Source organism: Haliaeetus albicilla, chromosome 9 (genome assembly GCF_947461875.1).
Source record: "Haliaeetus albicilla chromosome 9, bHalAlb1.1, whole genome shotgun sequence".
Classification (NCBI taxonomy): Eukaryota; Metazoa; Chordata; class Aves; order Accipitriformes; family Accipitridae; genus Haliaeetus; species Haliaeetus albicilla.
In genome coordinates this window covers 28,458,866-28,479,189 of record NC_091491.1, presented here as the reverse complement: position 1 = coordinate 28,479,189, position 20,324 = coordinate 28,458,866, and the positions used below count along the sequence as shown (strand labels likewise).

The window sequence follows — 20,324 nt, the reverse complement described above, 5'->3', positions numbered from 1 at the left end:
GTTTCTCTCTGGAAAAAGCATGCCTGGAGATTAAGATCACATGTAATTTTTTTCCTAGACAATGTCATGTAACATAAAAAGATAAAAAAGAAAAATAAAGAAAGTTACAGGGCCCTGAAAGAGTACTTTTTCTGGCACTTCAAAGTTTGATTTTTAAAAACTTACAATAATGTTCATGAATCAAAATGAAAACAAATTTATTTCATTGAGTTGGATTTCCAATACTTTCAGGCGAAAATCCTTTTATGTCAGTGTTGTAAAAGCAAGAATTTTCAGACACTTGGGTGCTTGGGTTTAATTTTGTATTTGCAAATTTGAGTCCTATGTGTTTATGCACTCTCCACCACCACTGAATCCATCCATGTATAGTTTTATCTCTAACAAGAGATAGTGGGTTGAATGGTTAACCAACATTATGGGCCTTGATAGCAAGTTTCCTATAGACAGAGGTCTCTATGCTCTGTAAATAGATGGTTTTCACCAGTGAAAGTCCTGTTTGCCCAAATGCAGTTAAAACAGTTTCCAGACCCAATTTTCCAGCAAACACTAAGAGTCAATGCAAAACATGATTTGTATCTGCTATGTGAAGCTTTGCTGCCACACAGCTTAGAGTTCAGACCTGTTTTCAAAAGGTTCCGAGCAGGTTTTGCAAAAAAAAAATCTGGGCTCATTAACACTTCTTGTCTTTTTTTAATAATTGTTTAAAAGGCCTTGCATTTAAGAATGAGTCAGGGAATAAATATTTGTTTTCTCCTAAGATACCATGGTGTTTAAGCTTCAGTTTCTCCTGGAGCATTGTCTGAAACAGCATGTTAGGGAAACGCTGTTTCAAATCTGAACCTTTCTAACATAAAACACATAGCCAAAAGCCATAATCTAAACAGCCTTTTTCCTGCAAGAGCAATGCCACCAATACTCTGTGCATGGTCTTAGTTCATGGCCTGATGCACAGACTTGCATATTCATGACCTACAAGGCAAAAAAATCTTCCTGCTGAAAGTGGGTGGATGTGCATGGGGAGAGTGTGCCAAGAGAAAACAACATTACTGGACATTCAGCTCAAAATCTGGTCATCACCTTGACCATAAAACTCTTCAGGCTTCCCAGGAATTTTTTTTTTTTTTCTTTTTTTAATTGTCTAGGGAGGCAGGAGGGGGGTGATTTCTTACACATGGTCAGGAGCACATCAGCAGAAACAGGAAGGTAGAGGGTGACTTTGTATCTCCAGTAATGCCCAACCAAAAACTACAGAGTCATTCTGGTTTTACATCCACAGGACTACACAGAAACTGGATGTGTGAATGCCTGTGGAAAAGAAAGCAAACAGAAAGCCTCATGATTGCTGACACGGATGTACAAGATTCATCTGAACCAACATTTGCCAATGTGGTTTTCTGAAGTATTTACCCAGCTCTGTATGAGACACCAGAGTGAATGAACTGAAAAAAAAAATAGTTTCCCATACAGCAAAAATAAACACTCCATGGATATCTGACTAGAGAATGTACCATGGCACAGCACAGTGTTTTGTAGGCCGTTATGACTCCCTTAATGCCCTTAACAAATCCATAAATTGGCTATTTAACTGTAACTGAGTTAGATCAAAAATTTAACTTCATACTAAGAGTCCGACTTCCCTTCAAAACTGAGCAGATTAAGCACCATCCGCTGGTGTCCTTTCTGACAGCTCCACACTTGAGTGGATCATATTGACTAAACATCACAGGCTAGACGAATTCTTAGCTTTTGAAATAACATCAGCTCAGTTTTTAAGCTCTCTGACATAGCAGTCAAAACTCAGCTAACATGATTTACAGTTAAATTAAACATTAAAAACAACATCATTAAAATAACTGTGATAAGGTTAAGACCTAATGCCACATATGCTCTCTAAAGGCAGCCAACAATATAAACACTTTGGTCTGCGGTGCCCAGTCAGTACAGAAACATAACCATGTACACTGTGCTTATGTAGCATGTATGAGTTGCAGGCTTTCAATATTTTATAAAATATTCCTGTTCCTCAGCTTGACTCCCTTTTTACCACATTCACAATTATTCATGCACTTTATCTGTTGATGCTTTATTTTAAATGTAAAGCTCTAGTAATTTTTCTGTGCTGTTTCTAGAAGTAACATTACAAGAGAAATCAGCATAAAGTGTTTTGATTTTTAGAGTACAGTATAGCTGACAAAATCAATCTATTTAGTGAGAGTGCTAACACAATATTGTTTGCAAAAAAAAAAGCTTCTGTACTTTTCAACAAAAAAATAAAAGACTTCCCTAACAAACATTTCTCCTTCCAAAGTTTTATCAAAATCTGAATGGAGGACATGATATTCCTCTATATTCACACCTCACCAGCCACCTGGTATACGATTAAGGCATCTGGTAGTATAAACCTGATAATTCAGATACAGTTTTAGTAGTTCGAAATCCTTTTAAAAATACGTAGTTGGCCTTACAGATACTTCAATCTCTTCTTGGAGGAAAATTCCTCAAACAAAAAGCAAGAGCCTTGAATACACATTTACTGTCCCAAATTATCTTTTCAGTAATATCTCAACAATACTTTGGCTTATGTCCTATGCATCTGGTGAAAATATGTTTTTTCTCCAGTTATACTCTGTCAAAAGGTCCAGTTCTTTCTATATCATTATTAAGGAGGAATGACCAGACTTAGAAATAAATTGCTTCTTCCTTCCTTATACCTCAAATCTCTGCCCCTTTTCAATAGGCAAAGTGGACTATCCTGGAATGCTCATGGATACTATCAGCTGGAAAAACCTGTCATAATAATAAAATACTAACTTCTTGCATGCTTTTTTCATCAAAGCATTTTACAGGTGGTGTCATCATTCCCACTTCCTTTAACAGAGGAACCAAGATGCAGATACAATAAATATGACATGCTTACAGGTCTACATCAATGTACACTAGCTGAGAATCTCAGATACCCTTTAACTTTTCTAACTAAAAGCATAAGTGAGAATCTTCAAATGAGAATGAGTGCTAAGACAAGCTCCATATATACAGGATTTGAGCCAAGAATCACAAAAGAAATTATTGGAGTCAGTGAAACCTCTCCAGGAGAAAGCAAAAACAGGGGGAAAGAACATCTTCCATGGGGCTTTTTTAGTGAGTGGTGAAGATGAGGACCAGTTCTGATCTACCCTCAGTGTGAGAAAGACAGATGACAGTTGCTACAGCTCCCTCAAAAACAGTCATGCTTTCTGCCCTCTCCAGGAGGGTCCAGCTTATTGGATGGACTTTCTAAAATCTCTGTCTTTTCTAGCAGGTGATGTTTTGCAGGTTTCTTCAGATTTCCACAACTGAACCTAAGCATCAAACCTTTCAGCACCAATATCATCACAGAAATGTTTAGGGACTCCACACAATGAGGCACTATCTTAGTGTGCTCCATTTTTATACTTTTGTCTGTGCTTTGGAAGACTTGGAAAATACCTGAAAAATTATCCTAATTCTGCTTCCTTCCTGATCAAACCAAGAGGTATAACATCATCTTTCCCCACTTCTTAGCATACAAATTCCCCTTCAAGTCCTTCAACAGCTTCCGCTTCACCTTTTGTATCGCATTCTAGTATTTCATGTTTGATTCAAGGCATTGCACTCTACCAGTCCTTCCTGTGTCAGCCCTCCTTTCCTCATAGTAAGTCTCCCACTGGCTGTGCTCTTCTCACACTGCTCTTCTTAATGCTTCTTCATAACCTGCTCTCATTATTTTTCTTAAATGCTGCCACTTTTACCTGGAAAACCTCTTCCAGCTCTTGAGCACCAACTACTCTTTTCCACTGAATTATTTCTATTAAAAAAATTTATCTTCAAAGCTTAGGAAAAAAGGATTAAATGTATACCGCAGAAAGATAGTTTGGGGTTTTTTGTCTGTTTGTGAAAACTGGGCTTGATGTACAGTTTAAAACAATTATGGAACTACTGAACTTGTAAAATGTGCTGAAAATTAAAGGTAAAGAATGAGGCAAAGGATAATACTTCAGGAAAAAGTAACCAATAATTGGGAGTACTGCATTACTAATTTGCAGGTTAAGGTGAAGTAATGCAATTAAGATAAAGTAGCGCATGTTGGGGAAAACAGTCCTTGCTCCATGTATGAAATGGTTGGTGCTGAGCTAGTCATTATCATTGACATGAAGCCTGATATTTTCATGGCACTATTGTAACACCAAGACAAGTGCTTGGTAACAGTTAGAAAGGTCATTCAAATTTTGCAAGTAATTAAGAATGGAACAGAAAACAAAAATAGAAGACATCTATTCTTTCACTGCACAAACCCATGCTTCTCCTATGCTTTGTAAACTGTGTTTACTTATAAGGCCTCCACCTGGAAAAATGTCTTAAAACTGGAAAATATTCAGAGAAAGGCAATGAAGATGAATGGTTTCTATACAAGGAATTACTCAGATGGCTTTTCATCCTGGAAAAGAGGCAGCTTAGGGAAAAACGATGGAGGTCCACAGCACCATGAGTGACCATGAGACACAGAGAGATTGATTGCTCGTTGCCTCTTTCAATAGAAGAAACAGGGGCCAAAGGAAGCTAGCTGATCCAAGTTCAAAACAAACATTCATACATAGCAGAATTATGTAAAACCTCGCCAAAAGAAGTGGCAGAAGCAAAACTCTACTGGGTTCAGGGGCAGGCTTAATAAGTACTTGGAAAAGAGATCTGGAGAGAGTTAGTAAATAGACAAGCCACTGTGGTCTTAAAGTCCCTGAGCCAGAATAGTTAGAGGCCAGAAGAATACTCAGTGGATAGAATTTATACATTTGCCTTGTGCATACTGTATAATCTTCCCTTGATATCCAATTTTGGCCACTGTTGGAAAAAGAGTAACGCTAGACAAGCCCTCCGCCTGAACTACTGCAGTTGCTGTTATGAAATGATATCTGAACATTATAACAAAAATACTCAGGACACACTTCATGCTTCTGGGCAACGTCATCTCTTGAAAAAGCATAATCACAAGAGGAAAGAGGGTGATGCTTTATTGGGCTGCGCTATGATTCAAGGGCAACTAAGATTTTAATAGCAGGAGGCAAACTCAGAATATAAGTCGGTTTAGAGATAATCTCACATGTACAAGACTGCTTATCTAAACCATTCCTGTATGTTAGATCCAACTGGGGTTTTACACAGTTTAAGGCTGACTGGTGGTCTCTCAATTTCATAATGGATTATGCCTGAGATCATTCAGAAACACACTGAATCTAGGCAAACAATCCTTTGGCTCTTAAGGGGAAGAAGAAGGGCCATGAGGGAGGCTCTGAGTCTCTGCTTACCCTGTGTCCTCAAACATACCCAGGAGACTGCAGTGTAACAAGGTGCTGTCAGTGACCTTTTTGAAAATCTTGGCCAATAAACAAATATAGGTTGCCATCAACAGCCATGTCACTTCTCAACTTTCTGTTCGCCACTTAAGAGAACAAGTACCATCTCTTTCCTTGTCACATACATCAGCAGGGCACCCTGTCAGGGATTAATAAGAAATAATCCAGCAATAAATTATAGCCAGAGAATCTGGAACAGATTTCATGGGATGATGAGACTTTGGCTAGCATACAGCACTCACAATGCTTGGAACATCTCCTGTGTCAATGATTAACACTTCACTGAGCATTCTGAACACATAGGGTATTTCATAGGCAATAGCTGACTTTAATGAGGGCAAAAGATAAGTTAGCTTTTCAAATTTTAAAGGAAAAAATGGATTGAGAAGCTTTCATTCATGACAATATCCTGAGTCAACACATCTCTGCAGAAGCAGGACTTCCTACGAAAATCCCTTGTGAAAGGTTCCAAAATACCAATAATAGCCAACTTCTATATTTCTTTTTGGCAAACTACCAGTACTTAGAAAAGTCTTGGAGCGTGCATGTTGCTGTGGGAAGACGAACACATCCAGGCCTTTGCTCCAATAACTTTGGGGAGCATGCCTGTAATGCTAAAGGAGGTGCTAATTGGAAGCCTTTCAAATATGACACATTGCAGCAACCTCTGAATGTCTTGCAGGACACACAGGTGAAGCTTATGGCTCTTTCCTAGACTTGTGCAAAGCATCCTGGAGACCCTTATTACTTATATGATGAGTGTATAACTGCTAGAATGAAGTGCTAGACAAGAATGGCATTGTTTTAACTATGAGCAATCCTTCCTCAGACATAACATGCTATTTAAATGGACATTGCTGAATGAAACCTGTGACATCCTCTCTCTGGAGCACAGTAAAGAGCTGATTCACATTTCAACTATAGCAGAGTTACTGCCAGAGGAGACACAAGTGAATGTAAATGGCTGAAATATGCAGACCATTTCTAAAGCACAGTAGAAACAGAATATGTAACAACTGAACACACCATGATATTCAAAACAAGGTGCTGCTTGGTGTTAGTACCTTACATTTATGTAGAACATCTTACCTTGACCAAACCCTGTTTCCTCACGTAAATTATCATGCTTAAACCTGGAAAACCTTCAGGCAGATGGAAGCAATCTACCAAAGATGAGGGAGAAAAAAAAAACACGTTAGCACTCAAAGCAATGCAGTCAAAGCTAGCTTTAGTAAGCTAAAAGGAGGTATGTTGCAGATCTGAAAGCCAAGACTCCTTAAGATTGTAAGCTCACCCTCCTATATATGTAGACAAGGAGATTTCCTCTGGCATCCCACACACTGTCTTATTGCCCACACCCATCCACTCATCTTCACTTGCTGCACTTGGCTGAGGTACATCTTCCATTCACTGATCTCCCTTTAATCCAGGCAAGAGCATCACAAGGCTCCCTTAAAAGTTAGAAAAATAAAGGATAAGAAAAATAGAAAGAGCACCCCATTTTCTCAAAGAAATGTAAAAAACCCTACCGTTCCTCACTCAATATTCAGAAGAAAACAAGAGCATTCAGTGTTTACTCAACTAGTCATTCCTGCTTAGGTCGTCTCATGGCTACAATACCCACCCCAAATTACATCCTCCTCCCTGAATCACAACAGGATTTAGAGTTAGCCTGTGGTACTCCCCCTTTATAGACTGGTGGGTGAATCAATTAAATCCCCACAGCTGGCTACCCTGAAAATCCCTGCACTCAGTTCAGACAGCTGTGGCCCTTCCTCTAGCAAAAGGGAGATGATTAACTCCTTCCCAACCATCTCCTGGACATTGGTTTTATAACCCGTTTCATACACCATAATCACCAATCAAGCACTCAAAGCCCTTAAAGCTTGAATAAAATAAAAGCTGAAAAAATACCCAAACTGCTATGTTACCTCCGATTATTTTTTTACTGCAGAGACCTAGTCTATTAATTTCCATTAAGAAACTAAATTTGATAAATAGATAACATTATAAAAAGAAAATGTAATTAGCGTGTAGCCTTGGTAGATGTAAACTTACTGGTACCCAGGAGTAATAGCAGTTTATGTGAAAACTAGAATGTTACCATAATTATGAAAATGAATGTATAATTTATGCACAGAAGATGGAAAATATGCAAGGTGTGTAGAGGATATGATTATATTGCATTTTCTTGTTCCTATTGATAGATGATAAATCCTTAGAATATGTTGAAACCACACATTAGTCTGCATGATTTTTGGATGGCCGTGATTTCTGATAAAGTTTTTTTTCTTTTGTTTTTAATTAAACTCCATTTTACAACAGCAGCTCTTCCCCTGCTTTATTATGCCAAAGAAGCATATGGAAATATAAACTCTGAGATGTTACTGATTTATTTTGATGTTGAAGCATTTTGCTCTTGTGTAAACATTTCTTGTGACATGAATATGGATAGTTTCAAATCTTAGAAGAGTTCATTACTAAAGGTAGCATATGTTTTTGACTCCTGAACCATGAGGGAAATGAGAACACCCAGCTTGCCAAACAGTAAATTGTAAACAGTTGGTACACCCCTAAGCAAAAGACTGAAATAATTACTGTATCTGTGTTTTAGAGTAGCCAGCTCATTTTTATGTCTCATTTTTGTTTGTTTTTTTCATTTTGCTGATTTAATGTTTTTCTGCGAGGTTTGTAGATGCAGTCTAAATATACACTTTGGGCCTGCAGCATCATGATTCTAAGTGTGCAGATGTCAGTGTGGATTCATGGATTCCCAGATACCCTACGACCATGTATAAAAACCTGTGCTGAAAGAGGCAGTCAGCTGTTTCACTTCCAGACCTACTCACAAAATATCTATTTTTTTTAACCTGGACTCCATCTTGCAAGGTACCAGGCTTCTCCAGCCCATTGAGGAGTTCTGAATACTTACATGGCTTTGAATATCATGAGAAACTGAGGTTAGTAACTATTCTGGCATACTTACACAGAACATGGCCAGAGCTGAATGACATGAACGGTTATTTTGTGCGTCATCTTTAAATTCTTACTGCAGTTTTCCAAGGATCCTGGCATCCTTGTGCCCCTGCCTTTCATGGAACTTCCCATCCAAATGGTTCAGCTCATGCTAGAAGTGTTCCCTGCCGTTGTGTCAGCAAGGTCCAAGGCTGTGCTCTGCTGTGTCTGGGGACACCTACACACACACAAATGTTGCCGTGGAGCGTGTCCCCTTCCTTTATGAGACAGCAAACAACTGGGAGCTAGAAGGACACACACACACAGAGGTAGGTCTTCAGAGACATATAAGACATTACAGCGTTTAACTGTATGGTGCCTTTCTCCTCCTTACTGACACTTTTTATTGCTCCTGCTGAAAATTAGGCACTCAGCCTTGTCCCTCAGGGCAGGGGAGTGTGAGGAAGGAGCTGAGTGGGGAGTTTCACACACCAGTCTGCAGTGCAGAGGCTAATGGATGGGATTCGGGTATACTCACTCTGTCCTGATGCCTGCTTGGACTCTCAGCCATAAATGCTCATCTGTGCCTAGGTCACTGTGCTTGATTTTACTTCTCCCCTGCAATTCCCCAAAAAAGGGAAAGGCATTTTACAGAGTATCTGGTAGTTTACTGGTTTGGACACTTAGGATTTGTGGCCAAATCATCCCTAGTATACCTGGTTTGGATTAGGGACTTGAGCCTGCATTTTCACCATCACAGGCTAATTCCCTAACCAGCAAATGTCCTGGGTAACTCCCACTTCCCTGCCTCCACATTCCCTAAATCTCTGTCTTACACATGCTCTGAATACAGCCACACACTTGGACTCCAGGATCTCATGGCAGTGGGACACCTAATTTAAAACTCCCACTTCAGGGCTTCCAGGCCACCAACCATAGACAAGTTTTTCCATGTTTTTCCATATGCATGGCAGAAATGTTGGTGCCCTTTGCAACATGCATTATCCAAGGCTTTGGATGGAGCTGAAATGGTGGATGTAGATGAAGCATAGATAGAGCTTTAAAAGTAGGGGAGAAAGCTACCCAGTCACCCAGCTGCAACCTCATCACAGGATTGCTTATGAGTTACATCCAGCACTCCAGATAAATCTGTCCTGGACGTCAGTATTTAAAGAAGATCTTAGGTGCTTAACTATCTTTGGGAATCTGGGTCAAGTGATTTGCTTAGGTCCATGCAGCAGGTTGACAGCATAGCCAGGATTAGGAATCCTGGGTCCTGAGTCATAGGTTATTGCTCTCTCCAGTGCATGACATTATCTTCTCAGCACACAAACCTAACATACTACATTCACAGCAAATGTTGGCTACAGACAGGACTTGAATTTAGGAAGCCACTACACTGTACATAATATCGTAAATGTGTATGGGTGCATACAGTTAAATAGAACAAAAACTCGTCCAAAAGCAAGACATTTCTTTACACATGCCCCTCTCCTGGGGAAGAGGAGAGAAAGAACAGCATGCTACAGTTGTGATTGACATTATTTAACATATTAATGGACTGTCTTGTCAGACACTATGGCAAAGAGCATAATATCAGAACAGGGACAGAGGCCCCACAGCTTTGCCTGGCATCCGTCTCCCCATCAGTACCACCACTTCTCTTAGCCCTCAAGAATCCGTAGAGACAGGCAGCCTCCTGTCGCAGGCATCCACAGAGTACTCCTCTCGGCATTCAGCTGGGTGGATTTACCCAACTTTGTGCTGTATTGCAAATATTGAGAGAAGTACTTCCCAGGAGCAAGCAAAGCTTTATACACCCTCAGCACAGGCATAATCAAATCACTTTTTCTTAAAATTAGGCTTGATGGTTTAACACCTGGGCCTGGTTTCACATTAAGTACTTTTGAAGAAAGGCAAGTGGGCTCTAACATTCAGATTTGTAGCAATATACTAAATCAGGCATGTATCATAAACCTTTCACACAGCTCTAGAAAGAATTCCTTTTGTCCCTACAAGAGTTATATATTTGGCAAATTCATCTCTTGTGTAACATTATTGTCTTGCAGTGTAGTTACATGAAGGATGAATTAATCCTGTTACCAAATGATTTTTTACAAACAAATAATTGAGGCTCACTGAATGAGGAATAAAGACTCTGCTATTTAAAAGCCAAAGCAAGACAAAAACTGCTTCCCATATTAACTCCTTTAAATCTCTGCCAAAAAAAGTGTCAAAGGTCAGGAAATATAACACAGCCCTGAACTGCAATGTTGCATGCTCTTTCAGTAAAAGGAGGAACTCAAGTACTAGTGAAGGACAAGGAATTGATCAAGCAGCAACAAGTTCATTCTTCTGACATATAAAGAGTAGAACATAGCTCCTTTGTTCCACATTTGTTCCATGCAGTTATCAACCAGAATTTACTTAGGCTTTCATTCAAGTGTCATTGTGCGGACTTATTCAAAGAATATGGACGGAGCGGTAGCACAGAGATAACTGCCCATTTCTCTCTCTCATCCCCACATTTAATGGACTCCATTAAATGTGATCCACCTCAAGTTTTTAGGTAAAATAAAATGTAAAGTAGAAAAGAAGAGGAAAGAAATGTTTTAAGAGAAATAAGATCAGTGTAAAAGGTCACAAAGTGTAAAGTAGCAAGTTTGGAAAGTCCTCAGAAGAGATCCAATGTGCTTGTGAATTATGTTATCTGAGTACAGCAGATTTTATGGTACTAGGTAGCATTTGGGTGACAGGCTAAAATCTATTCGGAATGGGTACAGCACAAGTATAGCTTAAGGAGTGATCTTAAGAGATCTTAAGAGAGATTGCTCTTCCCTGAATGCTTGGCGATGTTTATTTCTTTGGTCATACAGCCTTCACCCTGCTTTAGCTCTTCTGCTTTAGCTGCTCTTCTTGAAAGTTTCAGTATCACCTCAGTACACTTTAAGACCTTGCAGCAGAAAGCCATTTCATTTGGTTCATCTTACTTGCTAAATATGTGCTACAGATTACATGACTATTTAGCATACCACAAAGATACATCGCACCTCAGTACACCCAAGGCAGCTGGCAGGATCCTGTGCAAGCACTGCCAGGTGGGGCAGGACTGCCCTCCTCTGAGCACTCCAGCAGGACAGGGGGAGAAAAGAGCCTCAAGGGAGAATTGCAGAAGAGCAAATCATTGCTCCCCATTTGTTCCTTATCATTTCCTCCTCCTGCCAGGAGGAACAAAACTTCTGCCTGTCTCAGGTATGTCCCTCCCCAGTTTCACCCTTCTGGGTTCAGTCAACGCTGACCAACCTGTGCGGCATCTCCCTCACAAAGCTTCTCTGTGGGAGGATTTTCTTTCTCTTTGGAATATGCATTGTGGAGAAAGGCGGTAAAAGCAGGCTTAATACAAGGCTACATTTGGCTTGGTGTTTCTGGTTTGCTTTTCCTCCAGTTACAACCAAAGTTATCTATCCAGCTCCCTTGTTTCTGTCTGGAAGGAAGTTTTCATCTTCATTAAAATTCATTGCTCCCTATTCTCCCTCCAGGGCTTCTTATTGTTAATTCTGTCTTTGTTATCACTATATCTACTATAAACATCCCAGCTCTGCTTGTCCTCCCCTCTGTCCTCTGTTGGCTTGGTCACAGCCGCTTCCTACTACTTGTGTTTTGCTACAAAATAATTTACTGACCAACTTCAAAGAACACTTGAGCACTTGTATCTCATGGGGAAAGATCAACAGGTCTGTGGCCGTATCCTACTTTTATTGACGTCTATTCAACTGCTCCACAGTCCCTTCAAACCTTTTCTCTCAGAATTCTCTTGCACCCAGACCTTCATGCCTCATCACCTAACCTTCTGTTTTCCATTTTACAGGTAAGAAAGTTCAGAGAGAGAAAAAGCACCCATACAGCTGTACCCAGGTTTTCCAAATCCTTGGTTGATTGACTATAAACTAAGCCACTCTTCTTTCCTTCTTGATTTCCTACACCGCATGGATGTTCTTCCCCTTTTTGTGCTGCTGCCTTATCTCCCTCTCCCGGAAACATTTTTGTTCTTAAATGTCATCTGAAAACTTTCCAATTCCCTTTCCCTTTTTTTGTTGTTACACAACTCATTTCCTTTCCATTCTTTTCCCTTCCCTTTTCCCTTCTTCTCCAGCCCCTAAACTTGATCTAGGTTTCAAAAATAATTCTGCTGCTGTTTCTTCTTTATTTTTTATTTTCTTATGTTCATGATACTCTATCCTTAGAGATTGTTTTCCATTTTTGTCTCTTTGAGAGTCACTGTGGCAATCTGCATAAAACATTCCTTCTTTTCTTTATCTCTCTCTGCAAAGCATTTTACACTACTTTTTATGGAGGATGCTTTTATATAAATAAACTAGATTCTGATTGTATGGGAAATGAAAAGACTATAGTAAGCGAGCTCTGAGGACACTGGGAGCATTATAAGTAGCAATATTTATTCTCTAGCCATCCTTATTTTAAAAAAACACGGAGATAACACACTTGAAAATTTTGGTACACAAAATATAATTTCTGTGTCCTCATAATAGTTAGCGTAAATTCAATTTTGTGCTAGGTATCCCGTTTTAGGAAACTGCTCAAAGCAAGTCCTTAAATAAAGTAAGTCCCAGAGAGAGTTATCTGTACTTAAAATCCATGTCTGCACTTTCAGAGAATGCAGTGGTTTTCCTCATCCTCATTTTAACTTCAATGTTGTGCCTCATTATATCCTGTCTTTAATATAGGTATATTATAGGTAATTTCAGGTATAGGTACTCTTTTGCTTCAGTGTCACCAGCAGGAAAAGAAAACAGTACTTAAATCTGTAACAGCTGCATACACTTCCCCTAAACTGAAAGCACTGTAGATGTGTGAGCCTTCACTATTAAATATTTTCAGCTGCTTATGTGATGTACACATGTGGCAAGTTAGCAAAGTGTTAGCTTGCAATGCTTCCAGCCAGTCATATATCTTTTTTCTCCATGTGTTGTTGTCTTCTATCTTATGCACATCAATATAATCTTTACTACCTATCTCCACTTTTTATAATGCACCTAATATAAATCTACCTGAATGTTTGCATAATAGGCAAAAAGATGTGTCCTAATATGGAGAGTTAGACAATTAAATGGAGAAATTCATTTTACAAAATTTCATCAGTCTCCAATGTAAAAAGGTATATGGGGTCTATTTGGTTTTGGAAGAAACGGGGGATTTTACTTTCTCATAATGAATTCCGATATTTCAGAAATAAGACATTCCCATCAGCTCTCGCACACAAAAAATACATTAGTGCCCTCTGGACCCTAAAAGATACTCACCCTGGCTGCAACACCTCAGATGAGGGAGGGTGATGGGCTGCTGGGGGGACAGGGCTTCTCCACCATTTGGACAAACCTCGCCTGCTGCTCCTTTCTGCAGCGCACAGAGAGGCTACTTGGAGCCACCATCCTGCCTGCTTTGCACCCTTTCAAATCATTGTGCACCAACGTAAACCCAGGAGAAAACAGAGCTTATTCTGGGCAGAGACTGGTAGCTTTGACTCCAGAAACACAAATGTCCACAGAAGTAATTTGTGTCGCCCCCCCTTGCCATCCATGCAGCAGCAACCCGCACTTTCTGCTCTACAATGCCTACAGTAACACTGTGGGTTTGCATAATGGCTAAAGCATAAGAACAAGGAAGAATAAGGACAGAAATTCTCTTTTTGTCAGTCCAACACAGCAGTTGATTAAGGCAGACAAGCCCCTGGCACACAAGACTTCTACAGCTCCTACAGAAGAACTGAAAGCCCCATGTTTACTGATGCTCTAGTTCAGTCTAATAAAGCGATAATACTTCTTTCTACAAACCTGGTCTCAATAATTTATGGCACTTCAGCACAGAAAAAGCTTCATTCGCCAGCAGCCCCCACATGCAAAGATCCCTCAGAAATGATCACATTTCTGTGGCTGTGCAGGCAGTGAGTGACTGGGGACTTTCACTCGAGGCCAGTCTGCTCACACAGAGCTGATGACATGGATGCATTGGCCTGCCCTATTGCTTCATGCCTATTAGCACTCGCAGAACTGGTTGTGTTTCCTGTCACAGCTCAGCTATTATCAAGTTCTGCTCTTCATATGTGGACCACAGTGAATTTGAACCAACTCCAGCAAAACATAAAGAGAGATACTTTGGATTCCCATATGTGACAGGATAGGATTTGACCTGTGTGGCCCACAGCTCCTATGTGAAAATCCCTTGCAAAGTCAATGTCTAAAGCTGTAGACTTATAAAGATTTTGCCCCTGTTATTACACCACTAGACAAACCAGACACTGTCTTCAACTAATTGAAGTACGGAGTGTCCTATAGATAGCCACTTGTATTATTTCATATATGACTACAGCCAGAAAAAAAATACAGCTCCCTGTGAGAAGACCCCAGGTTGGCCAGAGCTTTGAGGTCACCTTTTCTAGACCTATTGCTTATACTGAGCTCTCCAAATAAGACAAGTTTTTAAATGTGAAAGCCAGATTTCATTACAATATAAATTAGAATACTTAACTTTTCAAACAGAGAAACATGCAAATAAAAAAACCACTATCATGGATGCCTACGGCATTAAGACTATTACATCCAAATTTAAGCTTCTAAATAAAATCACTTGATTATTCACAGGCAGTGCCCAACTGGAAGCTTTGACTTCAGCAGAGAATTATGAGTATTGGGTACACAGCCATGCATAATTCGGAAACTTAGTGTCAGTTTAGGACTAAATTTTAATCCTAGACATTTGAAAATTTTAGTCAACGTGTGAATGTACTAGCTCTACATGTAAGGTTTTGCTTCAGTGCCTCCAGACACACATCTTCAACAATTCTGCAAAAATGTAAATTCAGCCAGGTCTCCCCAGTGGCTTACCATGTTTCTCTTGTTAATAACTAACAGTTTTAAGAGTTACCCATATGTTTTTTGTCAATCTTCAGCTTTCTAGGATTACCTGTGTACCACGTCTTGAATGACAGAAATATCATGATCTCATAATTTATACATTATTGAGTCACTATGTATTGTACCCATGTGAAGCACCTTAAAAACTGATATTTATGTATTAAATCAAAGCAGATCTATCTTGTGCCTTCCTCCAGATGTAGCAATCTGAAGGGAGATGGCAGTATTAGTACAGCTGTATGGCAAAACAGCAAGGCTGCTGGGCAGAGAAAGTTACGATCGTATCTCTTAGGCACAGCTCATTGCCAGGTTACCCTGCTTGCCTCCAAGCACATTGGTGCTGTAACCGTTCAGAATGGACTTTCCGTTGCCTTTTTCTTTGGTACCGCTGGTTCATATAACAGCACTTAAATTTACAGATTCAGTAAAATCATAAAAGCAGAACAGATAACGTTGAGATAACATTTACCTTTTTTCCTGTTAATTCAGTCGACCTTTTCCTGTTGACTTCAAAGTGAAAAAGATGTAGTCATAAATGTGAAATTAATATGCATTTCAGGACTCATGTAAGCACACTGCTCCATATTTAGAAGTCACAAGGATGCTAGCTCTTTTACCCATTATGGCTCTTAACTAAATATCTCCATTCATTTCCAAAAGGACCTTAGTTCTGTGACGTACATTGATAGGAATTGTTCAATGTCAAAGAGCAATGCCATTGTCCAGGGATGAAAAGGTGTAAGAAAAAAATTTCTACAGTGGTCTCTAAATTCATATAATGATCCAGATGTACGTCATATTCTGTCAACATTCATGGTAAACTTAGGCCAGTGTTTTCAAAAGTGTTTTGTACCAGCTGAGAGGGCTCAAAAAATGCCTGTTCCCAAATTCTTTAAGTGGACCTTACCTTGGTCACACCAGAGCTTCAGGATCCTGAAACTAACCCCTCTTTGCGATCTTGGGAAAAGTGACATGATTACAAGCCAGTTCTGACTTTTTGAAACGTATTCACTGCTAGCACTGTAAGCACCAGTACTAGGAGTTTGACATGTAGGATATTGACTGCACACAGAGGGTTTACAATGGTCACATTCTTTGTCAGCTTCTTCTGAGAAGAGACCTAATTCACACGTCTTCTCTCCCCACGACTGACTGATTAAAATCTTTTTGAAGAGGTGGAGATCAGTTGATCTGTATATAGTGAGTAATTATGTCAAAATTTTCATATGTATTGTCAAACACCCCAATACCATTTTTGAAACATTTGGATTTCACATTAGTCTTACGGATATTTGCAGAACCTGTAAATATGGGAGCAGAATGATTAAAATAACTCCCAAATTATATTGGACCAGTCCCGCATTATTTGTAATTGAATTCTGCTTTGCTTTGACAATTTTTACACCTGATATCATTAGAAATAATTATTACTCTTCTAAGTTGCAGTCAGGCTCAAGGTTTCATTGTGCTAATTGCTGAATATTCAGAAGAGACAGTCCCTGCTCCAAGGAGGCTGCTAGTTTAAGAGACAAAAAAACGGAATCCAGATGGGGAAATGTGATATAACATACAAGCACAGTGGTTAAGGTGATGATAGCTTCACATCTTAGCCAAGAGCCTGCAAACTGCACAGAACTGGTTGATATCCACACCCATACAGTAACCCATTGATTCCAGTGGGGCTCTGACAGGCGGCTAGAGCTTCCTTGAAAGCGCTAATGCCGAAACAGGGTGTATTAATTTCTCCTTTAGGGCTTTTTCCCCTTCTGTTTTATTAATTCTGTTCGGGGGTTTCTTTTACTTTTTACTACTTTCATTTTTACCCTCTACCTATAGTTTTAATGAGCCTAGGCTGCTTCTGTTTTCATATATAATTAAAACTATCTGATGTAACCTTTGCTTTTTTAATTAGCAAAAAAATAAACTAGCTATTTTCAGGTTTAGTTTTCAAATCTTTCTTTCGTTCTTTCAATTAATCCCTTCTCAGCTTTTGCAGTCTTCTGCTTGTACTGGTTAATTCCATCCTTTCCTTTTCCTCAAATCTCTCAGTTACTTTAAACTTTTAGTTCTTGTTCCCTCCCCCTCACCAAATTCTCAGAGAATCAAATTACATCTTCCACAGTCAACACAATGTCTTGATTATCATTACGTTGTCTAATTTAATCTTTACTAACCCATTCAGTGATATGAATTCCAAAATAAAGTACTATATGAAAAATAGTGTGAAAATAAACTATCTAGTAATGATTAGAACTCCTGCTGATTGCCTGGCTTTATGGGAAATGATGGCAATCACATGTTCAAAGCATGCCAACTGAAGTGTGGCTACCATACTTAGCAGTTTGGTTTCTTATGTGACAGTAGTATGAAATACAGCAAAGAACCTTTCTATGGCTGTGCAGTCTTATATGGTGCTTAATGAGAAAGCTGTGTCAGAACTTACAGTGAAGATGGATCTTTAATATAAAGACAGGTAAGCTAAGAAATGTGAGAGCACAGGGTTTGTGGTGGAAAAAAAGCAAGCTGCTTCTATAAAGAAGTTAAATGAGCCTGTTCCAGGGTTGTGTATCAGCCCTGGCCTAGAAGGGTCAGACACTTTTTCATTGATGAATTAACAAAATATAAGCTGAAGAAATTAAATGACCGTGTGTTTAAAATATGAACACATCTGTATCACTTTGACCACAGATACCTCAAAGAGCAAAGTTGGGGGGGGTTTTGCATCTGTGGCATTATCCTAGGTCCTCTGTATAAATCTTGCTGCAACCCTTCTTACACCATTCAAGGAGCTTTGAGTGGTGCAGGCTGGAGGATGATTCATGGCAGCTGTCTCCTGTGCTCCAGGTCCCTCCTCCTCCACAGGGAAAGAACCTTCTGAAGTGCAGGCTTTGGGGTTGAGGGCTTTTGCTTTCCTCTGGTTTGAAAATGGCAAATATGCAGTGTTAAGTGTTTATGGCAACAAAGACTATGTAAGAGATGCATCTTGTTCTTGGAAGAGGAGATAAGTTTTGAGATGCTTCTTACTTCCAGTAGAAGCTCACAAGAAAGTTGACTTTTTAGTTGCTGTATCTCTGTCAGACAGGAGTTGTAATTTTGGTGGTATTATAAGGGCAAGCATTCCTATTGTCAAAAAATGTCCTTTTGTCAGCATAGTTTTCCACTTGGGGAACTAGCAGAAGCTATGCTGACAAAAGGACATTTTTGCTGGTATACAGTGAATCTACCTGATGAAGGTCTGCTGATAAAGCTACTCCAACAAACATTGTACACATAGACAAAGCCTTGAGCTGACTCTCAAGAAATTTCTGCCTTCTGCAGAGATGAGTTTCTTCTGCTACTAGGTAATTCTGTTGCTCTTCAAGAGTCACTGTGGATACAGCTTTCATCCCAGAAATTCAAATGAGCATAACTGAACTCTGCATTTGGACTGATGACAAAAGATCTAAGTGAGTGGATTTCAAAGTTTCTATAGCATAGTCAGGAATCAAGAAGCAGGAAAAAAGCCTCATATGACACAGGTGATCGCAAGGTGTTTCCATACTGACCCTGAAGTGCCATATGTCTGGGTTGGAAGTTGCCCCTGTACGAACCACAATTTATTCCCATGTATATACTAAGCTGTCCTGGTTTCAGCTGGGATAGAGTTAACTGTCTTCCTAGTAGCTGGTACAGTGCTATGTTTTGAGTTCAGTATGTGAAGAATGTTGATAACACTGATGTTTTCAGTTGTTGCTCAGTAGTGTTTAGACTAGAGTCAAGGATTTTTCAGCTTCTCATGCCCAGCCAGGGCACCTGACCCAAACTGGCCAACAGTGTATTCCATACCATGGGACGTCCCATCTAGTTTAGGAACTGGGAGGTGGGGGCAGGGATTCACCGCTCGGGGACTGGCTGGGTGTCGGTCGGCGGGTGGTGAGCAATTGCCCTGCGCATCATTTGTACATTTCAATCCTTTTATTACTACTGTTGTCATTTTATTAGTGTTAGCATTATCATTATTAGTTTCTTCTTTTCTGTTCTATTAAACCGTTCTTATCTCAACCCAGGAGTTTTACTTCTTTTCCTGATTTTCTCCCCCATCCCACTGGATGGGGGGGAGTGAGTGAGCGGCTGCGTGGTGCTTAGTTGCTGGCTGGGGTTAAACCACGACATAAGCCTCAAAAGCTACCATTTTTGCACATAGAGAGGCCCACTGAAATTCTCCAGGAGCCACTTTTCCAGCAGCTGACCATGCAATGAACTGCAGGATCACAGCCCACAAACACCAGGAGGAATACGTATTTATACAATGCATTTTATAGCTGCTACTAGGTAATTCAGTGACAACCTGTTTGTAAAACAAGTATAAATATCACTGTACAGACAGGAAAATAAGGGGAAAGTGGCATAAGACACATTCGATATACACCATACTGGAGGATTATTCAAACCTCCTACAATCCGAGTTAATCTTACTGATATAATTATACATTCTTGACCATTGGCTTACACCATACTTTAAAACCAATTTTACAGCTTCTGTCTTAGAGGACTACATCTTGCTTATGGATTGGGAAAGTCATAATATTTATCCGATCACCTCTCACTTACAACTTTCTGAGCCAATGCTCTCGTTGCTAGCCTAATTCTTGGTTCTACACAAAGATCTTCAAGAGCAGGCTAGGCTTTAGCCATGCAATTCTCCTTAAAAGCAGCTGGGAGGGTAAATCCTCGTGTGACTAAAATGCAGGGATATGAGTTTACTAGTAATATGCCTCTCAGTCTATGTGACTAATCAGTCTCATCTGTGATAGCATGATACAGGTAACTATGAGGGACACGCTTTCATTTTACTACGGTTCATTAAGCTGTAAATCAATCACCTTTTTGGAAAGTGACACTATCACATTGGCATATAATTATGCTACCTCAGATGGCCCCAAGGAGACACGCTACAGCCCTATTTCACATAGTGCACATGGAGGTTATTCCCTCTCCTCGGGTTCATGAATGGCCTTAACCATCCCAAGGCTCTTCCTACACTCACAGAATGAACAACAGGAAAAAGCAATATGACAATTATGGGAAATTA

At 39.7% G+C, this 20,324-nt stretch overlaps 1 long non-coding RNA gene across 1 annotated transcript in view; it reads right to left on the bottom strand.

Moving 5' to 3' along the window:
* LOC138686863 (uncharacterized) overlaps nucleotides 1-20,324 on the bottom strand; it is a 50,083-nt gene that overhangs the window by 8,535 nt on the left and 21,224 nt on the right. The window contains exon 2 of the long non-coding RNA XR_011326191.1: nucleotides 6,456-6,529. This is a non-coding gene — a long non-coding RNA (uncharacterized lncRNA). The remainder of the gene's footprint in view (nucleotides 1-6,455; nucleotides 6,530-20,324) is intronic.